The sequence below is a fragment of the Centruroides sculpturatus genome, unplaced genomic scaffold (genome assembly GCF_000671375.1).
Source record: "Centruroides sculpturatus isolate CEXI.00-Female unplaced genomic scaffold, Cexi_2.0 scaffold355, whole genome shotgun sequence".
NCBI classification, from domain to species: Eukaryota; Metazoa; Arthropoda; class Arachnida; order Scorpiones; family Buthidae; genus Centruroides; species Centruroides sculpturatus.
This window is the reverse complement of record NW_019384632.1, coordinates 126,558-136,944: the sequence shown is the minus strand read 5'-3', so window position 1 is coordinate 136,944 and position 10,387 is coordinate 126,558. Positions and strand designations below refer to the sequence as shown.

Below are 10,387 nucleotides of genomic sequence, written 5' to 3'. Positions count from 1 at the left end.
TAGAAAATATACTGTTTTCTTATGTTTTAAATGCAAGGCGGTTCAAAAGTCTCTCTATACTAGGGGTGTCTAACCCGCGGCCCAAGGCAAGTTCCAATGCAGCCTAATAAACGTGTAAACAAAACCGACAAAGTTTATTTATTAATTAATTAATTTCAACAGCATATAAAGTCAAAAAAGAAGTTTCACAAAGTTTATACATATTTTATTTTTGAGTGGAAAGGAAATATTTCAAATACTTGGAATGAGGAAGGAATACTAAATAAAGCTAGAGTTGTGACTCTATCTTTATTTAAGTTGTGACAAGTATATATAACTTAATGTAGAAGACGTGGTTGCTGTATCTTCAAATTCTGTGTGTAGCGTCTTTGTAATCCAAACAATAATTTTGGTAGACGAACGAACAGCAATTGGTTAGAAAACGTTACGTTTTATTTAAAATATTTCTAATTCAGATGCATTTCGGGTTGGCTTGTATTCCCAACCCCTCTTCAGTGCTGTTAAAATTACAAAAAAATAATAAGGTGAGTTTCACGACATTGGTGAGTAGGACATAACAAAAACGCGAGGTGATGATAACATAAAATGCTTACATGTTATATAATGGTACATCATAGACTTATCTGACAATATTTTTATTACATGGTAGTATGATTATTTCCTATGATATGAAAAAAATGGTAAAAGGGTGGAGGCTGTTTAACACATCATTTATATGCAAAAAACGTATAACATAGATGATTAATTTCAAAATATCTATAAACACTTACATTTTTAGTTAAAATGTATTATTTTCGATACGAATTGGAACAGAGTACAAATTGACAACTGGTGTTATCCGGTGTTCACCGAGTAACAGAATACCGACAAGTAATGTTATTTGAACCATTCCTCACATTCCGTACATGGGGATGTGTTTAAACAATCTTTAATTAACGCATGGAGACGCTCTCTATTAGTTTATACCATTGGGGGTCTATTGACATGCCTTCTGAAATATTAATTAGGTTATCTTTAGGGTGTTTTTTAATTTCTATGTGTTCTTTAAATTTTCTTTTATATGGGTCTTTTTTTAAATGTAACACTTTTGTTTTTATTAATTTGGCAATTATGGTCTATTGTGTGGTAATACCAGGGGGAAGTGTTATGTTTTAGGCGGATGGCAGCATCATGTTCTTTGATTCTTGTTTCTAGTGATCGGCCTGTTTCGCCGATGTAAGTTTTCGGATTTTGACAGTTGCATTCAAGTTTGTAAACAGTTCCCACAGTTTACAAACTATGGGAACGTCCCCGTCTACCAAAATTATTGTTTGGATTACAAAGACGCTACACATAGAACAGAAGTATATATAATATTTTAATACTTGTGGCCCAAAACTTGAATACTTCTTCCAATATGGTTCAGAGAAACAAAAAGATTGGACACTCTTGCTCTATACAAAAGACAAACTACTCGTACATGTGTATTTATTTATAAAGTATCGTGTGTGCCAATATTAGACATGAGTTCTCTCTGAGTAGGAAGAAAGTTTTCAAATAAATGGTGCTCATATTTAACAAATTAATGGTCAACTGGTCCCAAATGGACAACTTACAAGTCTCGTATGCAATACCGTAAGTATAACTTTAATATCATTCCGAATTTCTCACTGCACAATAGCGAGGTTGCGGCCGAAGTTTTCATCTCTAAAACATGAACGTCGAACGTAAGATAGCGGCGCTCGACATTCGACGTTCGCGTTTTACAGATGAAAACTTCGGCCGCAATCTCGCTAATAAGTTTTCGGACGTCCTGTATACAAGGTATGTTAATGGGTTTATTAAGGTTTTATAGATGATTTCAGTAATACTTTATGTTAGGACACTATATATCTGTAAGTGTTAATGTACTGTACAGTACAATACAGCACACATTGAGGACATAAACTGTAACGTTGTTTGCCAAAGACAGAAAGAAATCCAGCAACCAGTTGCGTAACTTTCTCGGTAAGAATGAGTAATATCTCAGAAAAAATAAATCAAAATTTTATTACAGGTATTTCTGAAATATTACCGACAGTAGGAACCACTACGGATCTAGTACTTTAGTAAAATTCCCAGCTCCCCCTCTCAACGACTCTGGTAGTTTATTTCGGGTATCTACATAAGCTCACTCTTTAAATATCATTGTTATTGTTAAATATTTATAATTTTTATTAACGTCGATAAAATTATATTGTATTTTGGTAACGATTTTTGATCATTTTAATATATTTAACATATTTATTTATAAAGTATCGTACCGCCATCTGTAGTTTATTTATTTAAAAATGGCTTCCTTAGTGTTTTCGGTGTTGAAGGTTAGCCCTGCACTAAAATTGGGATATTCACCACTAAAATATGGTGGTTTGTTATCTGTCAGGTACATTTTGCTTCTTTGTTATATCAAAATCCATAGTTTTATATCGTAAACTATGAATAATCTGAATATTTGAATAAATTAATAAACACATTTTATTGTTATTGTTATGCATAACATTGAATATTCACTAAAGTTATGGCATATTGCCTGAGCCATCATGTCCACCAACCTAATTGACTGCAAGTTTCTTGCAGAATCTATTAGAAATGACATCATTGGGATCTTCAGCACTAGGCTAACTTCACTCCTTTTATTTTATTTTTTAATCCAACTGCAAGTCTCTTCTAACCTGTTTAACTCTGCAAGTTACTCCTACTCTTGATGTCATTCTGATGCACAGTTGGATAGGTTGTTTGACATAACTCTGATAATGCAGCTTTAATACAGCTGAATAAGGAAACAGGCTGCCATTGGTTTGTTTATCCAGCTGTATTGAAACCACTTAGTTACTCATTTAATTCTTCTGTAATTATTATTTTAAAAATTTCTGTATTTTATATAATTAAACTTTTATCAATGATACAAACTTTTTTTTTTGTACTGGTAAGGTTCTTAGGGTTGTAACATATGGGTGGATATTTTCACATAGAAAATTTAGGCACAATTTTGCACTAGTACGGACAGGACTATGACTTCTGCTTGTGCATGAAAGTCATAGGACTGGGCCAGTTTGTGTCTTTCATTTGGAGATGGAGATAATCAGTAAGTCAGATTCTATGCTATTTTATGGCTCTTGTTTGCTTTCATTCATTTCTATGTGTTTCAAGATTTGCACCAAGCTATTTCAACACAAATTATGATGGTGCAGATGACAGTTTTCATTTCTCAGTGCTGAAATTGCTCTGTGCAGAGGCTGTATGTTTTCTTTCATTTCGGTCCATGTATTGAGACATTCTATGTTGAAATAATTTTGGATGTAAAATATCCACCATGTGTCTTTACACATTAACCATACAAAAGCAATTTAAAGTAGTAAAGCTAGCAATGAACTTTAGGATGGTTATTGGATAATCAAATCGTAAAGATTTGATTATCCAATAACTGGTTTCCAGTTTGATTTTCTGTCTTTTTTAATAATCATATTTTAAAATTTGTTGATTTGTATTATATCCAATGTCTTATTGGACAATATATTAATTGTCAGGCTACTTTTTAAGCATTTTTTAAAGTAACTCATCAAGTAGTCCTGTCAAAATTAGAAGTACTTATCATTTCTTCACATAGCTTTACATTATCACCATTGTCATCTTCAACCAAAAATTGAAATACAACATGTTTTCTAATTTGAGGTTATAGTAAAGTATTCAAAAACACTAGATTTACCTCTTAGTCATTTTGTATGGGTATGTTGACAATAAAAATTTAGAATTAGCTGACATAGACATAGACTGTATTTGAATTTAAATTTTTGTAAAGAAAATCAACAGTAATCAGTGATATGCAAAAGATTGATCATGAAATAGGGGATCATCATAAAATAAGAGCTTGCATTACAAGAGGCTTCTATAATGCAAGATAGGAGGTTAACACTCCTATTAGGAACTTAATATAAAATATACAGTAAAAAAACCAGGAGTTGAGTCAGTGTCAGTGCTTTTTTACCAACTCTGGTTTTAACTTTTCTAGCAAAGAATTTGCTTCTGATTCCAACCTCACACCCTTGATACTAATAATCAAAATAAAGGGATTATTTAAAGTTGATTGAATTTAGATAATTATATAATGAATGCAAATTACTCAAATAAATAATATTTTTGAAGTTGCAAATTATATTATATGAATTAATACGTGCAATAATTCATATAATGATGAGTTCAATTAAAAACTAAAACCTTTAATAACAGCACTAAATTTAACAAGATTGAACTTGATTATAGCTAATTATGTTAACTGAAAACATTTCTTCTTATTAAATTTAATATTTTAAAGATTTTAATTTTGTAAATATACTGTATATATGAAAATAGGAATAGTTATAGTGTTAGATTAAATATTTGGTATTCAGGTATATCTATATATATAACCCATTCATTTCGTGTCCGTCCCGTAACCGTTTCATAACTGACACTAGAGGCGCCCCTATCGTGTGTCATATTTCAAACACCAAATTAAATTAACAATTTTAATTCTTATTTAAATTAACAATATGAATTATTATTATTCATTTGGCCAATAAATTATTTGGTCAATATAACAATATAAATAATTCATTATATTTGTAATAGGAATTTATTATTGTCACGGAATGCCTGTAATGTTCACTAGGGAGCGAATAACGAAAAACCAGATAGATTTGAACCACTACGATAAAACGATAAGGTTTGAAATAGTTAAGGTAAAATTTTAATATAATAATAGAAACCTTTCATGGCACGACCAAAGAAATACGCCACTGTGGGGGAACGTAAAGCTGCCACTGCTGCGAGACAAAGGGAGAGACGTGCGCAGGAAACATTACAGAGAATAGCACAATCAACACGTGGAGGCTCGCAGAATGAAACTCATGAGCTCAGATCTGCAATGTTGCACAGGCAGGCAGAAGCAAAACGACACAGAAGACAAAATGACACAAGGCAAATTGATTCCAAATAATAATACTGTTTTTTACCAAAAATGTTTGTATACAGAAGTTTTATGATGGGATAAATGATGGAATACAGAATACAGCTAAAGAATATCTTCAGTCTGTAATACAGAAATACTATTTGCGGTGTATTGATCTGTTAACATTACTTTTTAACATGAAGATTTGTATATATTTATACTTGATTTTTTTAATCATATTAATTCTATTTATTTGAACAATTTTGAGTAAAGAATAGCTTCACTTTCTTATGTACAAATACTGTTGGCTGTTTGTGCATTGATATTTTAAGTTTAGTTTCTAAGATGAAGAATTGTATACATTTATATATATTAACTGCATCAAACTTTTAAACGTTAAGCGCACACAACTTTCATATATTAAGGGCATTAAACATGCCTCAGGAATTTGTAATGCTGCTGAAACGCCCACTAGGGGGCGTCCCGGGCTACTAGTTCAGACATAAAAGACTGTTATCTTTCAGAATGTCCATTAACATCCTAAATCCTTCCAGTAAAATGTTCCAGGAAGGACTTAGGATGTTAATGGGTGGGCGTAGGATTGAAGATTGGATCTGAACACCCTACTCTTGTCCATTCACATTTCTGCACTCCTGATTGGTTCAATCATTTTAGAATTTTTTATGATCAAATTTTAATGATATAAATTCAAAATCTGCAGACATTTCATTTGATATGTTCCATTATAGAACTTGTATCTTTAAATCTGATGCATACCTCAGGAGTAGGTCAAAAACATTTGTATTTCATTAAAATTTTGTTACTGAAAGGACTGATTTTTTATTGTGTATTTTGTGTATTAGTATTTCATTTGACATATACTTGAAGTAGGAAATTCCACAATTTAAACTACTTTATTGTGAATAAATAATGATTAACTCTTAGTATTTAAAGAACTGGAAGCTTAGTTTTAACTTTTTTAATAATAACAAAGTTTTGGTAATAGCAATAAGAGTCTTATATTGCACATCAACTTCAAATTATATGTAAGCATATAGCATCTGAAGTATTTAATGTAATAAGACGTCAAATGTGCCATGTGAGCCTTTGTTGCTCTTAAATACCAAAACTTTAGTATTCAGTATCCAAAGCTGTTAATACTAACTGTAACTGATAATGATTGCGCATAATCACCTACATGTTAAAGATGACAGCATGATAAGGTAACTTAAAATGCTTGTTTACCTCAAGATAATGTTAACTATAATCAAAACTTTGATATCAATAAATGAAGTATTTGATAATCAAGAAAGAATTTTGGTTTTTAATTGTCAAATTGTTAACTGTAAAGCATAATTTACTATAAAGCAACGTGTTTAATGAAATAAGAATCATTATGCTTGACACAATTTTGCTAATGTTGTACAAGTGCTTTTATATTGGATATGTAATAAAAATGTGGTATTTTAAAAGCCAGAAACTCACAGAAGGCATTTTTGGTACCTACTTGTTGTCTGAACAGATGTCAGAGAGTAGAAAATATAGTCTGTTGGGTAAAGGTCAGTTGAATATGGCACATAAGGCAAAATTTAAATGTGCAACTGAAAGTAATTTTTGTATCATTCTCCTTGAGACATGTCTGGCATTATGATGCAGGAGTACGATGCCTTTTCTGTTAACCAATGTTGGCAGTTGACTTGATTTTTGTACAATGTCATTCATTAATGTAGGAGTCTGCTTGATTATTTCACTAGGTACTCTAGCAGATTACCACCAAACTGTAACCATAGGGTTTTTGAGGTGAAGTCTCTGTTTTAACATGTGTTTGGGAGGTTCATCAGTGTGAAACCATGTGATGACCATCTTCTGTTATCATGTAAGATCCATTTTTGCACACCACTGGTCCTAGGATGAGTTCAACAGTGAATAATACAGTGAACCAAATTTGCATAATACTACACACCACCAGTGCCAAATGTGCCAATACTGTAAAATCAAAAATACTTTCTTGACACAATTTTATAAGTATAAGTTATTTTTAAAAAATTGCCAGGACAAATTTACATTTGCAAAAAAATATATATTTCTTGACAGACTATATATACAAGATGAGTCCATATCATTTGGTCCTTTCACATGCTATTCAGGCAATAACAGTTCCATGGTGGAGTCGATTTTTTATTGTAGGCTATTCGTCCGCCACTAAATGCAAAAAATTAAAAACTCCTCTAGTGGTAGCACAATGAGCCTACAATAAAAGGACGCTACCGCCATGGAACTGTTATTGCCTCAATAGTTTGTGAAAGGACAAAATGATATGGACTCATCTTGTATGTCTGTCAAGAAATATATATTTTTTGCAAAAGTATAATTTAACTTGGGATTTTTGGACAAGCTAACTCTGATTAAAGCATTATTTGTGATTACAATAATTAGCTTCTATTGTATATGGCAACATACAGGTTTGTCTATAATTTTGTTACTTCAAACCTATACTTTCAAACTTATATTGATGATTAATTAATGTTAGTCTTATGTTTGTATTACATATGAAATAAATTTTTTAAAATTTATATCAAATCATTTTTTATTTGTANTTTATCCTTGATCTACCAAATGATATCCTCTACTATTGAGCAGGTAGATCAAACATTCCATCTTGTATTTGGATCTAATCACCAAGGGTTTCCTATGGGATTGACATCAATCCCTAAGCAGTTAAAAAAAATTTGAAAGGGCTCAATGAGCAAATTGTATATATTGTACTGTACATGCATATATAATAATTTAATATTGTTTAATTGTTGTTATTTTTTTAAATCTAAAATTCAAATAAGTTGCAATTTTGCTACAATTAATTAGGATCAATTATCACATTAACAATAAACTTTTAATTAAATATAATAATTCAGTTACAAATTGTTTTTTAATTTATATTCCCTATTTTTTAATTTCATTTCAAAGAAATTTTTTGGCATGATATTATCTTATAGCTAAATAATAATATTTTATCAATATTTTATACTTATTTTAACAGTTATGTTTATTTATATTAGGCACAAAACATGGTATCCAGATATTGAATTTCTTAAACAGTTTGATGGACCTGTTATGTATCCAAATGAGATTACATCCAAGTGGCAAGTGCCTTCACTTAAAGGTATTTATTAGTGTTTTTTTTAGTGAGAACCATTTTGTTCAATACAATTTTGCCAAAATAATACAAGTGTTTTTATACCAGATACATAAAAATTTGGTGTTTTAGAAACCTGAGACTCATGGAACTCATTTCTAACATCTTGTCTGAAGTGCTTATTTTTTAAGAAGATATCCAGAAAGTTGAAAATGTGATAGTCTGTTGGGTGAAAGTCTGGCAATTAGAGGATAAGACAAAACTTTCCTTATGTTGATCCTTATGTTCAACTCATACAATTTCTGAACTGTTTTTCTTGCATTATGTTGCATTATCGTGCAGGAAGATAATGCCTCCCCTTTGATATGATTCTGTTGTATAGATGGTTATATAATACATTTGAGATAATGCTCTCAAACTACTGATAGCTGACAAAACAGTTGGTGTTGTGCAGGAGTGCAGATTTTCTTTTAAGAGTGAATCACTTTTTAGAGCATACTAGAACAGTAGTTTTAGCCAGAAACTCTTCTTAAACTTTGTCAAATAAGACATGAAGACTCAAGCAGTCAGGATTGGGGTCAATACTCTCAGGAACAGTTGATGTATGATACACTTCCTGTCTAGTCTTGGTATAAACTTGTGAGCAATATGTTGGCCTTTCTTTAATTCTAGACTTATTACACCATCATGATGGTGTAATAAGTCTAGAATTAAAGAAAAGTCAACATAGTGCTCACAAGTTTAAACAGTTGATCTACCAAAAAAAAAAATGCTCTAGAATGTTTTTTTGAAGTCAATATGCAAAAAACACACTGATCATTATCAGGAGTTGCTCTTGAAAATTTAAAAATATCACCACAATTTTACAAGTTTAAAATTTTTTTGCCGCTTCAAATTATTTATTGCCATTGGTTATACTTCTGAATTAATGTAGGTGCTGGTAGCCTTATCAGTTTGGTGTCTGGAAAGCAAAAGTAACATGTTAAACTTTCACTTGCAAGGAGAAGTCCAGATGTTTAGGTCTCTAATTTGAACAAAACATGGTGAGCCTGTAGCCTTAACATTGGGCTCTCTATATGAGGTGTTTTAGCTGAACTCAACATGTGGGATACAGAATTCACGATTTTCATTGCTCCTATTAAAGTTTGTTATCTTATTATATATTTCAGCTATGTTGATAATGTGTTGTTGGCTTTGGAAGTTTTCCATCAAGAGTTAGTTGCTTTCTTATAGCTTTTATCCTTGATCTACCAAATGATATCCTCTACTATTGAGCAGGTAGATCAAACATTCCATCTTGTATTTGGATCTAATCACCAAGGGTTTCCTATGGGATTGACATCAATCCCTAAGCAGTTAAAAAAAATTTGAAAGGGCTCAATGAGCAAATTGTATATATTGTACTGTACATGCATATGCATATATAATAATTTAATATTGTTTAATTGTTGTTATTTTTTTAAATCTAAAATTCAAATAAGTTGCAATTTTGCTACAATTAATTAGGATCAATTATCACATTAACAATAAACTTTTAATTAAATATAATAATTCAGTTACAAATTGTTTTTTAATTTATATTCCCTATTTTTTAATTTCATTTCAAAGAAATTTTTTGGCATGATAAATGAATATAGGCAAACTAAAGTTTATTTCAGTCAGGTGAGTGCCAAGGAAGGAGATTATACAAATTATAAAAGAGGATATGTGAAAAATGTTGGAAACCCCTGTTATATACAAAAAAACTGCAGTAATTTAAGCAAATTAGAACATTTTACTTTAGATGAAGCTATTTGTTGGACTGCAATTTTCAAATTGCAGATCTATAAATTTCCACTGTCTGTCCATCCTTTATTAATCTCAAGAATGGAATGAGTTAGTTGAAAATTGAGACCAGATATAGCCAGATATAGAAAGCTTAGGGCCAGAGACCCCAATTAACTATGATGATTTTTTAAATTAACAGATGATTAATTAATTAAAATTGCAGCCCAGGGGAAAAATAATAAAAAGTAATTTCAATTTAAAAGTTTTACCTTACTATATAGAGTGATATACAGTCGACCCCCCCTATAAGATCATAGATATGTTCCATTTTTTAGGAATCCGATTTCTTACGAGTTGTTCCAATCACAGCCCGACACGTGTGAAGTTTACGGACTACGGCTGATTGAAAGGTTTTCTTCCATAAAATTAATCAATTCTAGACTAATCCGACTCAACATTTCCAAAATACGTATATTTTTTTTGGAAATAATCCGTATAAACTACGCTATAAACAAAAAATTGTAGGATTACTTACCGAGTGT

The 10,387-nt window shown here is 30.9% G+C and overlaps 1 long non-coding RNA gene across 1 annotated transcript; it reads left to right on the top strand.

Moving 5' to 3' along the window:
- The first annotated feature begins 2,290 nt into the window (after window positions 1-2,290).
- On the top strand, window positions 2,291-8,105 carry LOC111625796. The gene is made up of 2 exons (XR_002756786.1): window positions 2,291-2,401; window positions 8,002-8,105. It is a non-coding gene; the product is annotated as an uncharacterized LOC111625796 (long non-coding RNA).
- Window positions 8,106-10,387: the final 2,282 nt, after the last annotated feature.